Here is a 26,217-nt window from a genome sequence, read left to right as displayed (position 1 = left end):
AAGTAAGTCAATTAAAGGAAAGGAAACATATATTGAAAGAAGTTTAATACACTAGAATGTCTTTGTCTGGAGATGAATGTTTCCATTAATGATGACTCTTTGTACAGCAAATTCACACTAATTCCACCTCAACAGTGCATTACACAGGAGTTCATTTCAGAGTAAGTAAGAACATAATTTTTATGGAATTGCATATTTAAAAGGTTATTACAGGGAGGCACATGTGGCATCTATAAAGAGTTTGAAGAGCTATAAAATGGAATGTGCCTCCCATTCCAATCATATGACAATTTGCCTTACTGAATAAAGTTACACCAGAACTTCACATGCTTTACCAAGCAACTCTTGCACACACACACACACACACACACACACACAGAAAAAGAGAGATGAACACACATACACAAAGCTACTGCTACTTTTTCTCATTAAAGATTTTGTATTATTGGTAAAATTGTTGCAGTTGTGAATATCTGTGTGGCAAACAGGAAATAAGAGCAAAGCATTTAAACAGACATTGGGGAGACAGCATGGAATGTGAAATTTGTATTGTCCATTCCAGTGTGCTAAAATAATTAAGGGATAAGTATCAGTTCAAATTATGAGTCCTTCAATCTTTACCTTAAACAATATTGAAATAGAATAATCTATCATAATATTCATTAAATTAATTCACTCAACTGCTTCTTTAGAAAATGCAACCATTCTTCATGTAGTTTTCTTTCAAGTGTTCAAGTTTAGAAAAAAGATAGCTTTAAATTCTATTTTTACAATTTCTTTAGCTTTAGGTTCTAGGCATTCTTTTTTTTTTTTTAAGAAGATGTTGGGGGTAGGAGTTTATTAATTTATTTATTTATTTTTGCTGTGTTGGGTCTTCATTTCTGTGCGAGGGCTTTCTCTAGTTGTGGCAAGCTGGGGCCACTCTTCATCGCTGTGCGTGGGCCTCTCACTATCGCGGCCTCTCTTGTTGTGGAGCACAGGCTCCATATGCGCAGGCTCAGTAGTTGTGGCTCACGGGCCTAGTTGCTCCGCGGCATGTGGGTTCCTCCCAGACAAGGGCTCGAACCTGTGTCCCCTACATCAGCAGGCAGATTCTCAACCACTGCGCCTCCAGGGAAGCCCCTCTAGGCATTCTTTACAGAAAATATAATCAGAAAATAGGTCTTTTATTTATAGCATTTTACAATACAAATTATGTTTCTAAAAAAGTTTGAATACATGTTTACACATTTATGTTACAATCTGAAGTTTGCTAATATTTTCTCATTTTAACAGGTATTTATTAAGCACAAAATATTTCCAAAACAAAAAAGTATTTCCATAAACAAAAGTTTATGCCCTGAGGACAATGATTTTACCTCACAAAATCAAGGAAAAGATAAAAAAGATATATATAGAAAGTTATTTTAACATGAATGTTTATCAGAATTAATATAACAAGTTCAATACCATTATAATGTTATATATAAATTCAACTTATAGATTTTCAAATGTGATTGCTATAATTTTTGTTAATTCCTTGATATTAAGAGAATGAACTTTTAGTGCACCATCACATTTTGGTTAATGTAAAGACAGTTTTACAGAACCTCAAAGAGAGCCCAGACCTTGGAAGTTCCATCAATTATGATCAAATTCCTTCTGTGCCTTGTGAAAGTAAAGCTGGTAAATTTAAACAGTAAGAACATAAAACCTCCTTCGCAAACTGTAAGATGGCCATTCTGTGAGAGTTAATCCCAATTGAGAGAAGTCTTTGTTGAATAAATTGCAACAATTTCTGACTTTTTATAGACAACTTCAGACGATGGCCATTGTTTTAAAATATGATGGGAAAAACATGCTTCCATTTATCATGATTTTATACAGTAGATTGAAAACAGATTTCCCAGAGAAAATTATGAAGTTATAAACATGCTTTTGTAGTTGCTGCTTCTTCACTTACTTCTTGCTCTGACTATATCATGTCACTCCATCTACACATGTACCATCCACTATAGGGGGCTTATGATTTTGTTATTTATAGAGGGGCAGATAATTGAATACACGTTGAAGTAACTTACCTGAGGGTACTCAGCCTCAATTGACCTGAGTTTTCTGAGAGCTGCTCTATCACTGGACAGCATCGTGCTTTATTCCCCTGAGCCTTACTAGTGGCTTCATTCCATATAAGGTAAGCAAAAGACTGTGCTTTCTCTCAGCTGACGTGTGTTACAGTTAGAGTTGTCTGACTCAAATAGCTAAGTCAACCTTACCTTTTTTAGTCAACATAGGGTCATGGTTACCTAAAACAACTCTACATATTTCCTAAATTCAACTAAAGGGAAAAGGGGCATTGTTCTATATACTCAAAAGTGATAATGACCATTATTAGTAAATGGAAGTCTCATGGCCTTGGAAACATACCTTTGAGAGACTTAAGAAACATAGAGATTGGGTTTGCAAAAAAAAAAAATTTACAGCAGCAATGATAGGATGAAGATTATTTCTTGCCTGACTAACCTGAAAGCAATATGAAAAAGAATGTGTAACGTGTTTAGGCTAAAAATCTAACCCTTTAAATGAGTTTGACTGGTGCATAAAATTTTTTTCCTAGTTTATTCTAAAAGTTCTGATGGCAAGGGAGAGAACACAGCTGACTGCTTCTCTTTTACATCATTTGATCTGCAGGGCTGCTCTGTCCACTGACAGAATGGGTGAATTGGCTTAGAGACACTCACTTCTAAGGGTCATCAGCATTATCAGCTTTAGCAGTCGTGGGATCAGACGTGCACTTCATACTATATCCCCTCAGAAGACATCAAGGCCTCGAATTAACTTTCTGCCCTACTCTGTTCTGAAAGATGAAAGGCAGGATCTCTAGAACTGTGATGGGTCAGTGACAAAGTCATCAATGGAGAGCTTCATGGAATTGGTTGAGAAAACAAAAATATTTTAGAGCAGAACTGGGTAAATATTATCTGTAAATCTTTTAGGCCTTGTGAGCCGTAGTTTCTGTCACAACCTCTCAGCTCTGCCATTGTAACAGGAATGCAGCCACAGGCAACACAGAAACAGAAGAACGTGGCAGTGTTCCAGGAAAAATGTATTTACCAAAAGAGATGGAGGGCTATGCCATCCGTGCTTTGCCAAACCTTGCTTTGGAGGTATGGTGTCTCCCGAAATTAGTCAGCAAAATGTATGATGCATGTCATGATTTAGGGTGTCTGCATGGGTGGTGAGAGGTGAGGAAGGTGAGAGAAAGGTGCGGGGCGGGGGAGTGGAGGGAAGAGGATCTGAATTTACCAGTATTAATGGCTGTTTTGACCCAGTCACTTGAAATTTCACTTTAGAGCCCCATTCAGTTGCTAGGGTCACCTTGCTATAAAATGCCTAGGACCTTGAATCGATGCTCTACTAACCCATTTAATGTTCAGCCTTTCTAAAAGTATGATAAGTAGAAAATTGTAGTTAAGCACTTGGGGTTTCTCAACCATATTTGTATGTAGACCTCACTAATATCATCCCTTCCTGCCCTCCCACTTTAAAAATTGATTAATGAAATAAATGTTTCCTAAAACACACTTTGAATAATAGAACTCTAATTCATGTTAGTGACTTAGTGATGGGCTTTTCAAATTATTGTTTTCCACCAAGAAAGTGAAATACATTTTTAGTCATCCTAGATGTAGAGATGAGCTTTTTTCTTTTATAAATTTATTTATTTTTATTTTTGTCTGCGTTGAGTCTTTATTGCTGCGTGTGGGCTTTCTCTAATTGTGGCGAGAGGGGACTACTCTTCGTTGCAGTGTGCGGGCTTATTACGGTGGCTTCTCTTGTGGAGCACGGGCTCTAGGTGCATGGGTTTCAGTAGTTGTGGCACTCAGGCTCAGTAGTTGTGGTGCACAGGCTTAGTTACTCTGCGGCATGTGGGATCTTTCCAGACCAGGTCTCAAACCTGTGTCACCTGCATTGGCAGGTGGATTCTTAACCACTGCGCCATCAGGGAAGCCCTAGAGAAAGGTTTTTGATGACAGTTTTATAGAGTCAGCTTTGATAACATTTCTTTCCAAAGATCCTAAAGAAATAAAATTATATGCCTGAGTTCTGTATTTCTACTTTCCATTTTACATGAATCACACCTTCTTGGTCTTTAATGGCTAGAAGAGATATTTTTGTTATACAATTCTTGATTTTTAAAAGTAAAACCTATCAAACAATTAACAACCTGCAAACAATTAATGGAAAATTATTTTATAGTTCTTAACATTTTAAAAGAAATAAGTTAATTTGTCTTTAAAAGTATCTGTTAAGTAAACTTTGTACTGCAGCTATTGAAAGGGTACTAAAACATAATTTAACTGCCTATTTTAAAAACTCCACTAGAGGGCATCATGTACCAAGATTTTTGTCCACTTGTAATTTCAACAGGGAAAAATCTCCAGTTTTATTCTTTATCATGAATAAATGTCATTGATTTAATATTTACCATGATTCAGTATTGAATGGTTATCTTTATGAGGCACATGTGGTCTCAGTGAATGCTATCTCATTTATAAAAGATAGTATGGGTGTTACTCCACCTGATTTTAATTAGTTATAACCAACACTTCTCAGTTATCATAATTACTAGAATAAACACCAAATAAAAAAGGCATTATTTTATATGTAATGAGTTCATGTGGTGAGGTATTTAATGCCATATGTGTTTTAAATTGTAAATATATATAAACAATTCTAGGTTAAAGAAAAATAAAGTAAAACCCATAGGAGATACTGGTCATAAATTTGAAATTCAATTTTGAAGAAATAAAAGCATTTGCTCATTATGCATCCTCAGAGATTATTTTAAACATGAGTAGGAAGACCAGTTGAATGGTATGTGTCATCTTTCTTAATCCTTGCTGAGAAATGGAACCTGCTTAAAGCTGGCAGCATCGCCATGTTTTAGAAGCCTTCCCAAGCACTACTGTATACAGGCTGTCCTCTTCAGTTCCCTACTTCTCCACTTGCCCATTAAAATTTACTAAAGAATTCTAAATATAGGTAGTTGTCACTAAGGCACTGATATTAGCAAGAACATCATGCTTTATTTCCAAATAAGTTTTCTGTAGGAGAGAGCAAAGCAACATTGAAAGGCAGGGGGAGGATGTACATAACCAGCTTTGGAAAATGATTACGTGGGTTTTAATAGATTCATATTTAGAAACAAAAAATTATAAAAAACGTACATCCAGGATAGTGAATTTTAAAACTCTAAGACCGATATTATACAGAAATAGACATAATTGTCACCTATTGCAATAAGATAATATTTCCCCATATTTCTTGTTCAGTTAATAACAATATGTATTAAAGGTTATTTTTATTTTCATAGAAATAATAAGTGCTCATTATTTTAAAAATTTAAGCAGCAAAGTTTTATTTTCACTATTATCAAATCATCCCCCTGATAAACTATCATCTTTAACATGCATGTTATGCAAATATGTGATAGCTGGGCCAGGATTTAAGTTCTTAAATGTGTATCAATTATTTAATCCTTCTACTTCCCTATTCAATACATACTATTTTTATCCCCATTTCATAGATGAGAAAATGGAGGCATCTATGTTAATAATATGTATAATTGGAAGATTATAGAGATGTACATAATGAGATACATAAACATACACAAATAAAAATATAAAATATTATTAAGCTCCCAGTGATACCTCTAAAATTAAGAAAACAAAATTATAAAAATCTTTTAAAAAATTGAATTAGTTAAACATCGTATTTCAAATTTAAATAGTGTCAGTTCCCAGCAATGGATGAGAGAAATTAGAATCTTTGCACACACCATTCCTCCCCTATATCTTTCTTTCTTTTTTTTTTAACATTTTTATTGGAGTATAATTGCTTTCCAATGGTGTGTTAGTTTCTGCTGTATAACAGAGTGAATCAGTTATACATATACATATATCCCCATATACCCTCCCTCTTGCGTCTCCCTCCCACTCTCCCTATCCCAACCCTCTAGGTGGTCACAAAGCACCAAGCTGATCTCCCTGTGCTATGCGGCTGCTTCCCACTAGCTATTTTACATTTGGTAGTGTATATATGTCCATGCCACTCTCTCACTTTGTCCCAGCTTACCCTTCCCCCTCCCCATGTCCTCAAGTCCATTCTCTAGTAGGTCTGCGCCTTTATTCCCGTCTTGCCCCTAGGTTCTTCATGACCATTTTTCTTTCTTAGATTCCATATATATGTGTTAGCATACGGTATTTGTTTTTCTCTTTCTGACTTACTTCACTCTGTATGAAAAACACATGAAAGAATGCTCACCATCATTAATCATTAGAGAAATGCAAATCAAAACTACAATGAGATATCATCTCACACCTGTCAGAATGGCCATCATCAAAAAATCTACAAACAATAAATGCTGGAGAGGGTGTGGAGAAAAGGGAACCCTCTTGCACTGTTGGTGGGAATGTAAATTGATACAGCCACTATGGAGAACAGTATGGACGTTCCTTAAAAAACTAAAAATAGAACTACCATACGACCCAGCAATCCCACTACTGGGCATATACACTGAGAAAACCATAATTCCAAAAGAGTCATGTACCACAATGTAAATTGCAGCTCTATTTACAATAGCCAGGACATGGAAGCAAATGAAGTGTCCATCAACAGATGAACGGATAAAGAAGATGTGGCACATATATACAATGGAATATTACTCAGCCATAAAAAGAAACGAACTTGAGTTATTTGTATTGAGGTGGATGGACCTCCCCTATATCTTAATTATCAGTAATTTTATTAATATTTTCTTGGTTTCAAGGTTTATAGCATTCCCATTTCATTCTTTTTTTTAAAATTTGTATTTAAATTTTTTTTTATTGGAGTATAATTGCTTTACAATGTTGTGTTAGTTTCTGCTGTACAATGAAGTGAATCAACTATATGTATAGCTATATCCCATCCCTCCTGGACCTCCCTCCCACCACACCCCACCCCGTCCCACTCATCTAGGTTGTCACAGAGCACCAAGCTGAGTTTCCTGTGCTTTATAGCATGTTCCCACTAGCTATCTCTTTTATGCATGATAGTGCATATATGTCAGTCTTAACTTCCCAGTTTGTCCCACCCTGCCCTTCCCCCACACTGTGTCCACATGTCCATTCTCTACATCTACATCTCTATTCCTGTCCTGCAAATAGGTTCATCTGTACCATTTTTCTAGATTCCACCTATATGTGTTAATATACAATATTTGTTTTTATCTTTCTAGCTTACTTCACTCTGTATGACAGACTCTAGCTCCATCCACATCTCTGCAAATGACCCAATTTCATTCCTTTTTATGGCTGAGTAATATTCCATTGTATATATGTACCACATCTTCTTTATCCTTTCATTTGTCATTGGACTTTTCTGTGACCAGAATTCGCAAGGTTGTTTAGCCTTATGTTTGAATTAAATAGATCATGCCCATTCTTTATCAGGATTTCATTGTTGAAATGTTTAATTTCTTGACCTTCTTGTATCTTCAAAAATATTTTTTCAAGAAAGAATCATGTATTTTCCAAACATTCTTGTGAATTCCTGTCTATTATCTTTACACTTAGAAGTTAGTTGTCAGGATACACTTTGAATAAATGTTTCCTTGTCCCTCTGTTCTTAAGCAAGTGTGTTTGCTTTGGAGAACTCAGATCAATAAGGTTTTGCCTCTTGAATGTGATCTGCTCTTTGCTGCCCATATTACTAAATGATTCTTTATATATTAAAATTATTAAATTTAATTTGTTTGCTCAATAAATACTTATTAAATACCTTCCATGTATCTGTGTAGTCACTGGAGATAAAATAGTATAAAAAAAGGTTGCCTTCTTGGAGCATGCATTCTAATTGGGGAGAGAAGCAAGAAATGAATATCTATTTATTTGTCTGTTTATCTGTGTATCCATCTAATGTCAGACAGTGATCAGTGCTTTAGAAAAAAATACATAAGTCAAGGTGTGGATTCATGGACCAAGTATAAGTGGTGATGTTATTTGATGCAGAGTCATTAGCGCAGCCTCCCTGTTAGGGGATGTGTGAATGAATTAGCTATGAGGATATTTATGGACATAAACCCACAAAGTGATCATTTCATATAAATTTTTCCTAGAATAAATGTTTCCTTTCAATTTCTAGCTTCAAACACTCATTTAATCAATGTTTATGTTTTGCTTGTTATGATTTTGAATTATTTTCTGTTCCTTTTTATTTTTGTACATTTCTATATGAAAACCAGTCAACTGAATGTCGACTGTCTACACTATTATGTATACCTGTACATCTTCGTTCTGTTTCATTTTGTTTTGCATGAATTCCTCATGCCTGAGTACCCCGAATCTGTGTTAAGTTGTATTTCTTCTTCTCCTTCTCCCTTCACGTCCTTCCCCTCTTTCTCCTTCTCTTCCTCCTGCCCTTGAAATGCAGCTAGCTATTTTTTCTTCATTCTTCCTCCAAACTGTGTCAGCTCACTTTTCATCCTCTTATTTTGTCTTGAAATTTGTCCTCGCTACCTTCCTTCCTTCTTTCTTTCTCTAGTTTCTTTTTTTTTTTCTTAATGTACTTTTTCTTAAAGGCCTTTTGGTTCTTATTGTTGCTCTCTTTTTTTTTTTTTTTTTAATGTATAAAACTTCACTGAGGCTAGGGCTTCCCTGGTGGTGCAGTGGTTGAGAGTCTGCCTGCCGATGCAGGGGACGCAGGTTCTTGCCCCAGTCTGGGAAGATCCCTCATGCTGTGGCTGGGCCCGTGAGCCATGGCTGCTGAGCCTGACCATCCAGAGCCTGTGCTCCGCAATGAGAGAGGCCACAACAGTGAGAGGCCTGCGTACTGCAAAAAAAAAAAAAAAAAATTTCATTGAGGCTAAAGGAAATTATTTATCTAAAGGACCTATTCTATTTCTGTGATTTTTAAGTGCTATATAGTCATAATGTGTTTTTTTGTTGTTTCATCTTTTATTATTTTTTCTGGGTCTTTATGTCATTCTCATGCTGACTTTCTTCTGCTTAAAACTCACTTTTGAAAGTGGGTGTCTATTTGCTGAAAAGAAGTGTAAGGCATGGAGGGAAGAAGGTGTGGGGAAGGATATTCTGGAGCAGTACAAAATCTGACTTTCTTAGTATTTGGCAGATATTCTTCATGGGCTTTTTTAAATCAAAAGTTTAGCTCTTATGTGACTTTTAGAGTGATGAATTCAAAAGACCATATGTACATAAGACAGAATTTCATAATTTCTGCCATGATTATCAAACTTATCTTGGTATGGAATTTATAATTAGTTTGATTTTCGAATCATCTATTAAATAAATGGGGAAAAGCAAACATTTTTCTAATAAATTTTCTGATATTTTTAAAATTAAAAAAAAACTTAAATAATCAGAAAGCATCAGTTAATTTTAACCTCAATTTGATCCTTTCAGAAATTACATTTTTGAAATATGCGTCATCAGGCCCTAGCATGGTATCTGACAACACAGATGCTTAAAAAAAGTTTGCTTAATGAATCAATTATTTTAAAATTTTATTTTAACATCTATCCCTTTTTTTCATACATTCAGTATGGAGTTTCATCACATATTATAAATTCCAAAATATAACAATAATTACTTTTTTTTAAATTTTGGACCTGTAAAGTTCCAAATCCATTATAATGTTTGATGTTTTTGTAGGAAATATGTTCTTGAAGTTTAACCAATAATTAAGAGGGAGTATGAATAGACAGTAAAACCAAGAATAATATGTTTTTAAATTTTAAATATTAATAATATCCTACATTTTAATCTATAATAATTCTCTTCTATCTCCGGCATTTATTTTAGAGGGTTATTTTTTGGGGGTTTTTTTTGTTTTTTTTTTGTTTTTTTGTTTTTGGTTTTTTTTTTTTTTTTTTTTTTTTTTTTTTTTTTTTGTGGTACGCGGGCCTCTCACCGCTGTGGCCTCCCCTGTTGTGGAGCACAGGCTCCGGATGCGCAGGCTCAGCGGCCATGGCTCACAGGCCCAGCTGCTCCACGGCATGTGGGATCTTCCCGGACCGGGGCACGAACCCGTGTCCCCTGCATCGGCAGGCGGACTCTCAACCACTGCGCCACCAGGGAAGCCCTGGTTTTTTTTTTACTAAAGCTTTGATTTAAATAATACCTGACCTCTTGTCTTCCAAAAAATTTTAAATTGCTTCTTATCAATTATTAGTATTCTGGCTTCCTTTTATACATTAACATCTAAAATTGGATCTTATTCAATTACTCAAAGTAATATTGATTTGTGCTCTCAGTTTCTGATTTGAAAAGACTATTATGGATATGTGATAGGAACCTTAATTACAATAGTGTTGAGGATGTTGTCATGTGACTTTCAGTAAGAAATTATTGTAAAACTATTATATCAGTTTTACAAATATATACCTTAATTCCAGGTGGAATTAAAGAATTTATAAATTGTGGGTCTCATGCTAATTCATGCAATGCTGAGATAAATATCTTTGCTCAGCTTATGGAAAAAATAACTCATAAATGGTTTACAGAAGTTTAAATATGTACCTTTAGATTGCATCCGACTGCCTTTTTTGTGGTGTAAAACCTTACCCCAATTCAACTTCAGGGCTCTCCAATCCTTAGTCCCTTTGACATGTAGGAAATCTAGTACACCCTATATCTTGAATAAACCTCAAATGTGAGTGACAGCCAAAAAATAACAGCTGGCCTAGAGTGTTTAGGTTGGAATTTAATGGTCCTCTATGCTGACTGCTGCTGTACGTATTGTCAGATGCCTTATAGCAAGTGCCCATTCCCCTGTTCACATGAAACAACCATTTCCAACTACAGACCATCCTCAAAACACTGTGACAGTGCAGGCCAACTGTCCACTCACAGATCAGATCACTATACCTCCTCCTCTCTTCTGCCCAAGGATCTGGTTACTTCCTTTTTAGGCTTTTAAAACAGTAAAATACCAGATTCAGTCATTTGCCAAGAAAATGTAACCATTATATTGTATATCTCCGATCCTACCACCCTACTTCCCATGTGGAAGAAAGTTACCATCAGAACTCTAAATAGATTCACCCTTTCAAGGATGATGGCCAAAGTAAATGTAATGTACCTCTCTTACTGCAGAAGATATTATCAGCTTCATCATTTTTTGTCATTCCTCAACTTTGCTCTTTAGTTTTTAATGTATATGCCGAAGACACTATGATTTCACAAATTTTACAAATGTATTACTGGCAAAGGTGATTCATGACAGAGCCAGGGTAGTATTTCATTTTTGGTTCTATTTCTGCACCTCCATTTACTGGCATCTTCGAGTTGCACAGAAGCTCCCTGGAGCTCATTACTATCTCGCCATCCCACTGTCAGGATCTCAGCTGAGCTGGAGAGACCTGAACTGCCAGGTGTTAGAGTGATCAAGCCAAATGGGAAAGTTAACAGTCCCATCTTTAAACACTTACCACAGTCGCATAAGCAAGAGGCTAAAACCTGAAAAAGTGCCACTCTCCCCCACCTCTCCTTCCATGTTTCCCTATTGAATGGCATGGATCAAGGTTAAGGGGGTCAGCATGGACTTGGGGGTCATCTTTACTATTGAGGAAGCCCCAAACAAAAAACTTTTGTTGTTCTATGTACCCAAGATCCAAAGAAAGGAAGAGGGAGAGCAGGAAGGGGGAGGGAGGGATAGGAGTGGAGAATTAGTCAGCACTAAGTCAGAGTGAAGAAAAGTGTCTTCAAGCCTTTCCCCTCTTCCCCAATCTCCCCCCTCCCCAGTAAAGAAGCCTCAGCAGAAGCACCTGAGGAACGCCTCACCAAAAACCCCCCTTAAAGAGGTTTCTGAATGAAGGAGCCTGGGCTAGGAATGCAAATATGACCAAGCACAAGCCTGGACAGAGGGGCCCACTTCCTTGACTGCAACTCAGAGACTGCAGTGTTTGGCTGTGCACTAAGTCTGGTGTGGAGAGCGCAGCTTGCCCTATGAGGCAGGCCAGGGGAGGATTTCCAGTAATTGCCTTTGTAATTGTAACTCAGGTCAGGCCTGAAAAACCAGGGAGAGGTTCTTAACCAATCTCCTGTACTCTAGTTCTTTCCATTCTTCTCTCTTCACTTCTCATGCATCTGGTTTTGGTTCTTTCTCCTTAAACATAATGAGACAGTGGTCAAAGCAACTGGAATAGTTCAGACATTTATGGTCAGAAGGTGAAATGAATTTATTATTGTGCAGAGATGAGGGGGAATCCACCTTATGGAAGGTGGAGGAAAGGAGTACAGCTGAGGAATAGTATGTACAAAGGCTCTGACCCAACGAGGGGAACTACAATGATTTAGGTTTGACTGGAGTGCAGAGTATAAGGCAAGGGCAGGCAATAGATGTCTTGAAGAGGCCAAAATATGAAGTGCCACATATACCATGCAAAAATTTAAAGTTTTTTTTTTTTTTTAGTAAAAGAAAACTATTGAAAGCTTGTAATAGTGAATAATATGATCACATTTGTATTTTCAGAAAATTTCCAGGCCAAAGGTAGTGAACAGAATACTAATGAGTATAAAATAAATAATGAGACATTTAAATGTTTAAGTAGAATCCAAAGTTTCTTTGCACCAAGGCAGAATTGATTGGGATTTGTCCCTGAGAGAGACATTTCCAAAGAGCAACAAACAAGTTGTTAGAAGAGTTGCTAATTTCTTCATTAGCATGTGAATACTTCCTTGAAATACATAGTATATAAAATCCCCATATGCGGGAATATACTTATGAATTGTATATTTCTATGTGTGTATGAATCGTGTATGGAACTGTATCGTACCTCCACCCTGGGAATGGTGATTTGGAAGAATAGGGAGTGAAGAAAACATGCTGCTAACATGGCGGAAAAAAACACAACCCACGTGTAACCAGAAGAAACCTGTGGTTTTACAAAGTCTGTTTAGTATCAATGTCTTGATAAGCTCTAAATTTGTAAGAGTAGATTTTTTTTAATTTGAAAAGTATTATCTAGTTTCTTAACATTAAGCAACACTATTTCTGATAAACAAAATATGTTATAATTTTAAATATTTTTAAACTTCTTATTAATGCCATTCTGTTTTTTAAATGTTTATGCTATACAAACTCACGTTAAGAAATAACTAAATCTATCTTTTTAATTCCACAATTGTAATTGCCAATTTTTTCTTTTGAGTTGAGAGTCTGTAGTCCTTTTAAAAATATCTGATTATATTCTCACCCATATAAATATATATTAATACTTTCATCTACATGTGTGTATTTTTAGATTTAATTTTTATTCATTTATAATATATGTAAAATCATTTAAAATTTCCTATCTATGTTGAGTATTGAGCCTAAATGTTCAGGTCTATAGTTATTTGTTCTTTGTTATTATTTGCTGTGTAAATGGGAAGGGAGAGATCCAGTTCTCCAGTCTGGATCTTGAAGACCCAAGAGTAGATCTTATTGAATTCACCAAAACTTATGCATAAAGCATTCAAGGACAGAAGCTGATCTACAAAAAATTAAAGCTGATTTCCTTGTCACTTTACATGCATATATGGATCTTAATCTAGACTAAAAAATATATTTTGTCTGAAGTGCATGTCTCTAAGATTTAGTATTTGCTTTATCCTAATTTGCTGTCTATCCATTAGATTCATAGAATCGTATTCATTGTCTCTGGTGGTCAATTAGGCATATGTAAAACAATCCAAGGATATTAATCCAACACAGTGTTTCCCAGCCAAAAGGATTTTTATTTTCCCAATAACAAGTTGAAAATATTGTATGGTGTAACTTTGAGACAGTAGTTCCGATTTTTAAAAATAATACCATAGGAAATGTTACTTTTGTTTCATTATCATGATTTCTGTTGTTTTTATTTTGGAGGACATGGTTATTTTAGGAAAGAATGGAAAGCATAAAATACAGCATTTAGCAATAGTCACCACAAAAATACAGGTGTTTGTGATGTCACTCATCATCTCTATCTTCATGTGTACACTTTCTCTTATAGAGGTTGGCCAAAAGTAGCATAAACAACAACAATTTGTTATGACCTGTGAAAGTACTCTATAAATATTTTAGTGATATGATGACATCTTGAGGAAAAAATTTCCTATTCGTGAGGCCATAGGAAACAGAAAACATTGGATGTTTATTTTTTAATGCTAATTATATTGTCAACAAAATTGAGATTATTGTTTTTTACCATTCAGATATTCATTTTGGTCTTATATATTTAAATTCAGATAACTCTCAGAGTTTTTTATTTCCTTTTCTTTAACTTTATTTTAACATGTTTTGTTTACATTTTTCTTTTTTAGTTAAAAAAGAAAGCATGAGTTATGTTTTTGTTCAGTGAGATTTAACAGATCCTAAATATAAATATTTTGTTCCCTAGAAAGTAATAATGCCTGTTAGGTAGCTCATTTTAACCATTCAATTGTCTTTTGTTTTCATTGGCTATCTTTTTAATATTTTTCATAATTTTTCTGCACTTTTAAATACCACTGCCTTTACAGTAAGAGGGAACTTATTGTAAATAATTGTTCTCATTTTCCTCTTTTTAATCTAAGGAACATGAATATAATGATCATTTCGAATTCATAAAATTCCTCAGCTGCTAAATCTTGAGAAATGAGTTGTGTGTGTTAAAATGAGATGCTCTCAATTTGGCCTCAGAAGTTAATTCAACAGAGTAATGGTAAATTTCTTAAACTACTTACTTAAGGGCTTAGGAAAGCTATTAAGCCTGTAGGCCGAGAGACACCAAAAGGCTGAGGTGAAGGCTGAGAGTTAAACCTCTCTTAATAACACAGACCCAAAACCTAGTATTAGGGAAATAAAGAAGATTAAGGTGTCAACTCAACCTTAGCTATACTGTTGGTCTATACCCTTTATAGGTGGGGAAAAAAATAGAGCAAAGAGAACAGAAAGTCATCCTGTCGTTTCATCCCTATTATCCGTTCAACCCCAAATTTTGTACATACTGGCAAAAACACATTTGGGAGCAATCATTAAGATAGGTGTGCTCCTGAAACCCTACCTAAAATTTTTTCTGAGCAACCCCAAAATCAGCACTTACTTGTGAAAGTGCTCTATAAAAAATAGACATTCCACCGTTCATTTGCTCAGTTTTTTAACATTTTGTCTAGTCAAGCAGTATTGGAAAACTAGGCATTTTCCTGGGAATAGAGACTTGCCATGAGTTAACAGACAGAAAATAATGAAATAGTTGCAATAGATTATGATAGATAGTATAATAGAGGTACTTTTCCTGGGAAAGTGGAGGACAAATGCCTAACAGTCTCTGGAGTGTTCAGGAAAAGTTTTGAAGGAGAGTAGGAGTTTACCAAGCAATGAAAGCATGGTGTATAAAGGTATTACCTTATATTTACTTGTGTACATTAACGAAGACATACTTTTAATGAACTACAGGAAGTTCAGAATTGTTTACATATGAGAGGGTTATGCATAGGAAGCTATAATAATGTAAGAATAAACGTATAAAAAGAGCCAATACATTGTAAGCTCTTCACTAAATGCTAGTCACTCTACTGAGAGCTTTCCCGGAATCCTTATTATAAAATGTTGGCACTGTTTTATAGGTGTTTTATGGATGAGGAAACTGAGGAATTGAGGGAGTAACAATTTTTCCAGGATTCATGGCTACCAAGCATCAGAACTGGCTGGAATTCAAGCCCAGGCTATGTGGCTCCAGTGTCTATGCTCTATTATGTGGAGGGGGTGAAATCAAGGTGGGAAAGAATTTTGCTTAGGAGTCTACTCTTTATTCTCTAGGTAACAGAGACCCATTGAAGTCAGGCAACCAGTTGAATGTGGGATATGAGAAAGAGGCTTGGAGGATGACTTCCAAGCTCAAGTCTTCAAAGACTGAGTCGCACGTGGCTACCTTTTTAGAGGCAGAATAGAGTGGTAGGGTCAGGGGTTAGAGAAAAGAAAATGCAGTAAGTTTGGGGCATGTTAATTGCCAACACTGTCTACAATTTACAGTTACTGGTGGTTTGACCCTGGGTAAAATACAGTTCCTCTCAGTGCCTCAGTTTTTGCAACTGTAAAGTGGGGATGAAGTTGTTACGAGGATTAAATGAGTTAATGATTTTAAAGTGATATAAATAGCATCTGATTAATAATATATATTACCTGTGTTGGTTAAAAAATACATTACAGCTATAAATTTTAAACAGCCTTGAAACAGACCAGAAGTGAATACTAAGTTGTGCATTGTGTTAGGATACTTTGAATTGACAGTACTTTACTAACTTTTATTCATGTAGGAAATAGTTATGGTTTTCATTTTGAATCTTCTGTAATGGTGCCATTACTTCTAATATTTTTCAATATATGTGATTATGTTTTTCAATTTAAAATTATAGTAAATATGACTACCTTAGATGGATCAGAGGGAAACTGGACCAGATTAACATTATTTTAAAATAATTTGGTTCTTTGAATTAAAGTACTAACAAAAGAGTTGATGCATTGTCTCATTTTATCCAAAACACTCACTTATTCAAAAATCCTGTTTTTCAAAAAAAACTTATCTAGTATCTACTACATAGCAGTCACCCAGCTCAACACTGTGCTTAGTGAGATTAATAAGAAAAGTTCTCCCTCCTAAGAGAGTTCAGAATCTAGTGTAAGAGTAAGGGGATCCAGTGCAGTGCTATAGGCTTACAGACCATGTGGTTTGTCACAATACTACTAAACCATCTCCATCAGTTGATCTTCAAATACAGTAGAACACATGATAAAACGTTACATGCATACTAAGGCTTTTCAGACTTTCAGTAGATGGCACACCAAATTATTGCCTCTAAATTAATGCATTCTTTCTAAAGTCCAGCCTCTTATAATAACCATTATAATTGTATTGCATCATCATATGTATGTCTGAAATTCTTATTTGTGCCATCTACTGAATAAATAGACTTTGTTATTACAGTGAGTACATAACCAGCAGAGCGACTTTAATCCGCAAGAATCAATGACATCTTCTCTCCAGAAACACTGTTGTAAATATATCAGAATCAAAAGCTGTGAATTCTTCCTTAGGGTGGAGGCTTCACAGAGGTGCCAATGTCCAAAGGTTTTCTTGAACCGTGACTAGAAATTTATCAGTCGGAGAAGAGAGAAATTAACAGCCCAGCGCTTCATCACCATTTTAAACATATATCATGTCACTTTATAAAGGAGGACTTTGAGTCACAGAAAGACCTGTGACTCCGTTGATCCCCATGCTTCTCTAAGGCAAAGCAAACATCAGCCCATGGCAGATGATCAAGGTCAGAGAGCTGCTTACTTTCCTGCAGTGACCTCATCTAACAAATGCGATGTTAAATGTACATCTTTAATTGCTGACTATAACCTTGAAAGCAGTTTGGTCATCTGACTCTTAAATGCCTTGTACCTTATGGCTCAATCCTCAGCCAGGCCCATGTTTCTCTTTCTGAGATATCTTTTGTGTGTGTGTCTGTGGTACGCAGGCCTCTCACTGTTGTGGCCTCTCCCGTTGCGGAGCACAGGCTCCGGACGCGCAGGCTCAGCGGCCATGGTTCACGGGCCCAGCCGCTCCGTGGCACGTGGGATCTTCCCGGACCGGGGCACGAACCCGTGTCCCCTGCATTGTCAGGCGGACTCTCAACCACTGCGCCACCAGGGAAGCCCCTGAGATACCTTTTTGATAGCTATGTGTCTGGCTGAAAAAGCATCTCTTCTCCTGCTTACCACTACCACTCTTATATGAACAGATCCCATATTTGGAATTCCTACCCTGCCTTTCCCTTTGACATGCAGCCCTAGATCCATAGTTGACTGCTATGACCCCTAACGCTTTCCGCTCACTCCTCCCTCGTTCTTTATTATGAGTAAATGATCATTCTTCCATTTTTTCACTTCATCTCTACCATCTGCCCTTTGTGGCAGTGCCTCTGGATGGTGTCTCTATCATCCGTGTCAGGAGTTATATTAGATGGGGCAAAAACTAAACTACTGTGACAAAAACAGACAAGGAAAACTACACTGGTTCAAACAAGTTAGAACCCTATATGTTCCACATGAAGCAGCCCAATTTCAGTGGACAGAGCAGAAATGGGAAATTCTCTAGGAACCACGTGATTTTCTTTAGCTGCTCCATCACCCCCTGGATTGTTGTTGACTGAGTGATACTGATAGGAGCTGGCTCAGTCACGTTGCATTCTAGCTTATGGGGAAGCAGGGGAAGAGGCTATGGAAGATTGAAACAAGAGCTCTGGAGGTTGCACACGTGACTTCCAATCACATTCCTTTAGCAAGAACAGTCACCTGGCTCACACAGCTGCAAGGAAGGCTGGGAAATCTCCAGCTGAGCAGCTGATGGCAGGGCAAAAATAATGATTATGAAAGAAAAGGAAAATGGATTTGTGAATACAATTAATCATTGTCCTACTTGTCACACACTGTTGCCCACATAGACCGTAAACATGATTTTCCTCATTTATTCTGAGGTTTCAAGACCAAACCCAATTCTGCCTCCTTTTCTGGTTTTCATGGTCCTTGGCAGCTCTGTTTCCTAGTATTTACATTCCCATTCATTTTTCCATTTATTTTATACTACCTTATTTTGCCTCTGTAAAGCTTTTCATAAATGATCCTTCTTATTACTTATATACATTCCCAAACAATTTTTAAGTTTTTGGAACCAGGGAGCACATTATATACTTGTTTGCATAGGCAAGGCCTATCAGTGTATTATCCAAAATAAGCAACAGACTTATGCACAAGGGCTTAGTTTTACTTATAATACTGACAGAGTCAATATTTTTTGCAGTATTCTTATAGTGTACACAAGAAATGAATAAAATATGTATTTGAATGAGTAAGTCTATGAATGATTGGATGAATCCCCAAATATTCATAAACTGAGATTTAAATGAATCTAGATTATACAGATCTGATTTTTTTTGAGGCAGTAGTAGAAAGAACATAGAACATATGTTTTCTATGTAATATTTATATGGAGTCATAATTCTCAGTTTATTTGCTATTTCTGTACTATCTGATTGTGCACATAATCCTTGCTATTTAGCATAAATAAAAGTTTCTGAATTTTCATGACATTAAGAAAAGGCATTATAGCACTTTTGTTTTGAGTTTGATAGAAAAAATATCAAAAGTTCCTCTGAACTATAAGTAACAATAGCGAAAATGGAAGCAAACAAAAGATAAGGTGGTAAAAAGGAGGACTAACCAGGGGATGAGATAACAGATACAGATCAGTAAAAAACAAAGTAAGAAATAAAATGGTTTAAAAAGTGTCCTGAAGTTCCAGTAGCACAGAGAAGCCAATTCAAGAAAGACTTGACCATTAGATTTGAGAAACATTTATTTATAATACATCCTCTTGTATTAGTGGCTTGAACAAGTTAATAAACAATGAAAAGGAATGCATTAATAGGCAATTTCTTCCTTTTTGAAATGTCAGTGTTTCAATAATGTGAATAATGATCATATAAGTGCACCTAGGCTACTCACAGAATCAGCTCAACAGATGAAACTAGTGATAAAATAAATGTTCACTTTTACCTGGTTTTCATTATTTTTAATTTTTTATTATTCTTTCCAGGGTAGCAGGGTGTAAGAACTAAAGACTAAGTACTATCAATACAGGCCTCGCATAGTTTACAGAAAGTAGGTAAAATTGTGTTGGACAACAGTCAAGAGGGCTCTGTTCTCCAATGACTCTTTTTCTTTTGTGGAACAAAGGAAGTGAGTTCACTTTAAGTATAAATTCCTAAGTCTTTTACAATTTCTGCTCAGACTCTCCTCAGCATTTTCTTTGGGAGGCAGTTGATTTCTTTCTATAGATGGATTTCATTATTCAGCCTTCACCATCAGTAGAATACATTATAAATTTAGCAGAATGTGATAATTAGTCACAAGCAAGAATATAAATAAAACTGCATAACCAATAAAAGGCCATAAAACCTGGCAAGTAAAATTGGTTACTGTGTGTTAAAATAGGAAATGTATGGAGGAAAAAAATTGATCTCACTTGTCCTCTCTGTGCTGGAGAGAAATTGCTATATTACGCATAGCTGTGGAAACGCATGTGTATAGCCTATTAGAAATAAAATAAAATCATATGTAATGCAGTGATTTAGAATGATCTAAGAACAAAAGAACCATAGTCCCATGAAGGTAAATGGTTCTTTTGTTAAAGCAAAGTTGATAACATCTATTCCCTTCCACACTAAACCAGACTCCAATTTTTAAAACGTGCATCAATTTCCACAGTTAGCTTTTGCAGTTTTAACTTTGGAAAATAACATTGAAAATATTAATAATTTAGATTTGATTAAGAAATACACATGCACACATGTACACAAAAACTATATTGTATAGTTCCTGGAAATCTTTAGCCAGTGAAATGGCGTATCAGCAATACTGAACAAAAGAAAATCTGGTATGTACAATAATGTGCATTAAGTGAGCTAAAAATATTTACCTACCCACCCAGCAGAGTTTGACTATAATCAAGGGAAAAATTGCATATGAATTGTGCCCATCTAGACGGGAAAGATCTTTAGGCCCAGATTGATTTCATAGAATCCCCTATAGATACACATGAGAAATTGTACTATAAAGGTTAAAGCAAGGGCTAGAATTCATTTGAATAATATATTCTAACATATTCTATAAGACCCAGTTCACTGCATCAGAGAATCAAAATGTGTATATTGAGTGTGCCAATTACATAAAAAATGCCAAAATACTTTGGAATGGATTATTGTCTTCTAAATAATGTTGGTGTTTGTTAATAAAAGAGTATTTGGCATCCCCAAAATAAAGCTTTCAAAGATTTAAAAAACAATTGCAGCTAAAACCAGACTTTACTGACTATGGAAACAATTTAGAATTTGTGCACCAAAAATAACCTTTGGGATACTTTGTATTGTGTGTTTTTAAACTCATTTTTCCTTTATCATTAGTTTGCTTAGATTTCAATGTCAAAGGAGTCAAAATACCTAATATAAATGCTAATTTCCTATTCATTTTCTAATAAAAATACTAGACAACATGAACCTCAGTGTTTCGGTGGTCTGAGTAGGTAAATGTATATTGAACTAAATACAACATGATAATATTATGAAATATCTTAGACTACTTATGCTTAGGGTCTAATATAATGCTAAGGTGCTTGATTAATGATATAATTACAGAGGACTAACCATCAGTCCAATTGACATAATAATATATTTGATTAATTTTAAGAGACAATAATCCCACCTAATTAATGAGAACTGATCAGTGAGTTATTTGGAATTCCATTAAAATATGGTTATTTTGATACTGTAGATTTCCTATATTCATTACCCTTCATCTTGAGGTAGCTATCTTAGGACTTGACAGATAAGCAAGTTCTACAAGAGTGACTTCCAGACACCAGCTTTGGTCCATTTTCCTTTGCATTATTCCTACTCTATGTCATAGATATTTATGGAATGTGATTGATTTTCCATCATCATTTATTTCTTGATTTGTGCAATAATTGTTGATTAAGCTCAATTTACAAGCTAGGCTGGAAAGGACTAAAACAGATGAGTGCTACAGCATGGTGTGACTGTCTAAGATCCTCTTCTGATATGTCTATAGAACACTCTGCATTTTCTCCATATAAGTACTCAACATGATGCTCTTTTGTTTTTGTTGTTGTTATTTATCTGTATCTCCTCCTAGATTTTAGGTGCATTGATAATAGGAACCAGGTTAGGTCAGTTTCTCTATTGCACATCAAGAGTTTAGAAATCTCAAAAATATATGGTGGAAACAGTCATGCATAGAGGCATTGATCAGGGGAAGGCTGAAATAAAGCACTAAGCAAAGTTTCCAGAGAGCACTGAAGAGGGGAGTCATCAATTCTACCTGGCAGGTAAGAGAGAGAACAATGAGGAAGCCTTCACAAAGACAGATAACATTTGAAATGGTTGGAAGGTGGGATGGGAGTGGTATAAATTAAAAAGAATAAAATAAAAGGATAAAAACTTGAAGTAAGCATTATATTCTGAGAAAGTTAAATAACCCTCCTGAGGAGCTGAGGGTTTTGGGGAATTGAGTAACATGAGTTTGGAAAGGTAGTTTCCTCACAGTTGATGTGTGAGAAATGGGGGGCAGAAGCAGTTCAAACCACATCTGTTGAAATATTCCAGGCACATTGTTCAGTAACTGTCATATATTGGAAAGCTTAGCATGTATGTCTGATTTCTCTTTGGTCTACACTGTCTCAGTTCCAAGTCGGCTGAGCTGTATTTCCTAACTCTTAGTTATTGAAGAATACTTTCAGTCTAGAATCAGGTACAACTTTACCAGGGTTTGTTCTCATAAGCACTGATTTTATATTATTTTCAAATATTCTTACAGTTATGCAAAATTATTTTTCTATTTCATAAATAAGAAAACTAAACTTACAATAGCCATGAACACTGCCCAGGCAAGCACAGCTGTGTAGCAGAGCTGAGATTCAAATCTAATTGCTGTTTTTCACTTCAAACTCATGATGTATATGCATGTTATACCTACTTTTCTTCTCCATTTTTGTAAAACAAGTGTTTGACATCATTCAATAATTAGGGGAAACCCATACCAATTATTCTTCTTGAGTTTTGGGTTTTTTGGCTTTTGCTTGGTATTTTTTTTTGTTTGTTTTGTTTCTTATAGCCCCACCACCATCCTGGCCTCTTATCTAATTAATTCACTCTTGGTTTTCTGCAGTAAAACCTAGTTACTTGTCATTATTGCAGTTTATCAAATCCAAATTATTCTGTACGCTGCTGTCAGATTAATCTACCTGTCTGACTTTTTCTGCCACTTAGTTTTCCTGTCGTATAGTTTCCAATAACTTTCCTTGAAAACTCACATACTCTTTCCAGTCTTTCTGAATTCTTCATAAACTATTCTTTCTCTCTTGTCTAAACGTATGTCCCATTATTTTCCAACATGAATCCACCACTGGTAACCAGACTCATCTCCAAGTTGGCCCATCTGCAGGCACTGAGGATTTTTGTCTCACCATTTTGTCTTTTAAGTATGTTTTAAAATAGATTACAAATACTTGCTAAGTAACAAATACCTTTAGATGAAATTTATCAACACTTGTATAATCTCATTTAGTGTACACAACACTCTTTTGAAACAGAGGGAAAGGTAAAGGTAATTAATATTTATTGTCATCTTATACTTTAAATGATCTTTGTTAAATTATCTCCTTTAAACCTCAAAATGGCCCAGGATGATATCAGGGAAGTTCAAGAGCTTCCCCAGGCATAGTAAGTAAAAGATGAAATGGATTTAATCAAGGTTTGTCCAAATCCAATTCCAGGCTCTTCCTACATTATACTTCCTTCTTAGAGGCAGGAACTTGTCTAAGTCTTTCTCATATTTTTCCAGTGCTTCATATAGTATATGGTTATTTCAGTGCTCACTAAATAAATGAATGAATGCAGTTTTCCTTCACCTTCTTTATATTTTGACTCTGCTCTGTAGCTTGTTTACTTTCTCCCCAATTTCAAGTTTTATTTATTTTTTCAAGCTTGCCACCTAAAGACATTTTTCTTTTAATTGCTTATGACTTACCTCTAATAATTAACATATTTAATTTCTGTGAATTAAGGGGCAAAGTAACTGGTAAAAACATGGACTCTGAGCCACTGTTCAAGTCCCATTGTGTCATGTGATTTTGAAAATTTAATCTCTCTGTGCCTCAGTGTCCTCAAATGTAAAATATGTATTATTATAGTACACTTCTCATAGAATTGCTAAGAGTATTAAGTGAGCAGTAATGATTTCTAGTCTGCTCAGGGTAGTGTCTGACACAATATAAGTATTTGTTAAAGAAAGAAAGCATGTACTTAGCATTAGGCACTGTAGGTGCTATGGCTACAACAGTGAATAAAATCAGTAGAGTCCTTTTTTCATGAAATTTTTAATCTGCAACTTAAATGCTATTGGATTGTATGATTATATATTTGTTTTATGATTTCTAGGCCTTTTTATCGATGTTTTAAACTTCTAGAAGTAGCACAGAGTCCAGATTTTCCTCCCAAATGTGCTTAGCACAGTTGAAGACATATAATAAGAATGCAGTAAATCCTTTGCTTCTTTGTACTGATGCCAAAGTGAAAAATGAAAGTTTAGAATCATGGTCTACTCGAGGTTCTCCAGGTCAATACCCACTGTAAAATCCCCTTCCCCAGGATCTGCTTGTATACTTCCAGGGACTGTACTGTTTCTGGGATGTCCCCCCATTTCTGAGTACCTCTAACTTCTTCACAAAGAGCCAACATTTCCCTTCATGTAACTGCTGCATTTTCCTGCTAGGGCCATATGTATTTTCCATGAGCCATGCCTTCAAATACCTGGCTGTTTTTATAAGCCAGTCTTCATTTTTTTTTTTTTTTTCTTTTTTAGGCAGAGTGATTCCCTTCCCTTCCCTTCACCTTTTGTCATATCAGAGTTTCCACCCACTTAGTTATTCTGACCACCTACCTCTGTATACCGTCTAATCAGTTCCTGAGATAGTCTGACTCCTGAAAAAATATACTACTTCTGATGATAGATATTGACACCAAAATAATATAAAATAGTAATAATTTATTCCTCTGCATTAATCAGTAAGTAACTATTTAAGTGAATTAACACTTTCCTGGCAAACACTAAGAGATATGCTGTATTCATTATATGCTGTATTCATTATACCATCAGTCCCTCCTAAGTGCCTAATGTCCGAGATGCTTCATTACTCCAGTGCCTAACTTACTGAAAACGACACATGAAGATCCACTTGAACCTACAAGTTGTGTCAAAACATCAGGCTCCCTGACTACAGATTTGATATCTTATCTCGTAGAAATTCTTTTTAAACATAATAATTGAGCATCATTTTGCGCTTAAATAAAAGTAGCTCATTTAACTTGTGAAATGGGCTGTATTGATCTCTTTGTCCTTGGAATTTAAAGGTACAATCTTATTAGGCTTCAGTCAGTGCTATTTGTCTTTTAAGAAATCTAAAGAGAGTAACAGCTGAAATTCAAGTGAAAGGAATTACAAATAGAGTGACATATGAGTTTTTGAAGTAAGAGGGATATGGCCATTTGTCTGATCATATTGAAAGCTTTATTTCTTTAAAGGAAAATGTAGATTGTTTTAAATGTCAGTAGTTATAGTCTGAATTCTTTAAAAATCTGTTTTCTTATAAAACTATGTGTTTTTTAAGAGTACAGACTTTGTGAAATATATGTCCATAGCCTTCAGCAGCAAAGACAATCTCTTGGCCCCAGAGAAAAGAAATAAATGGCCATTTTAGAGAGGATTTGGGGTGGATCTCAACCCTTTAAAGTAAGAGGCAAGCCTGGTTTCTTTCCAAGCATATTGACAATATGAACACCAATTCATTATCACATGTTTAAGCTGCCTAGAACCAAGATTGTTTAAAAATGACCAGATGAAAAATGAAAGAGAAATCTAGTTATCATTGTTGTAGTTAATTTTTGGAAGCTTGTCATTTTCTTAAGGAAAAGGTAATGAAGGAGTAAAAACTAACCTTTTTATAATAGATAATGGCAGTCTTCTGTCCCACCAAGAAACAATCCAAGACTTTAATTCTTTTGTCCTGCAAAAATACTTAGATATATGAAGAAACATTTTCTTATGACTTCAAAGAATTTGATCATATATATTTTTAACAAAAGAACCTCCAGGTTGCATTGTGGAAAATCATTTAAAGTTTTTAGAAACAGTATAAAATCAGGGTCACAATGGAGTTGGCAATCTATATTTGACCACTGATGATAAATAATGAAAATATTTTATAAGAATTGATTAAAATGATTCCAAATCTCTGAACAAGTATACTGTATCCAGCAGTGACAGTAAATATTTAACTGGTTATTAAAATAGTATATTATTTAGGAATTCAAAAAGTTGCCAACTTTAGCTTTTGAAGCAGAACAACATGGAAACCTCTGAAAATCTGTTTACTATTATAGATAATAATGTATAACTAATAAAATAAAGGAAAGCACCATTAAGAAATGAAATTGGAAGACATAAATGACGTGTTTGAAAGGATCTTATTTTGTGATAAGTTTGAATGGAGACAGTTTAGAGAACCATCTGGCATTCCAGGAGACCCATTGTTAAAATATTATCAAGTATTTG

The sequence above is a fragment of the Mesoplodon bidens genome (genome assembly GCF_964165515.1).
Source record: "Mesoplodon bidens genome assembly, chromosome: 5".
NCBI lineage: Eukaryota > Metazoa > Chordata > Mammalia > Artiodactyla > Ziphiidae > Mesoplodon > Mesoplodon bidens.
This window is presented reverse-complemented; position numbering follows the sequence as displayed.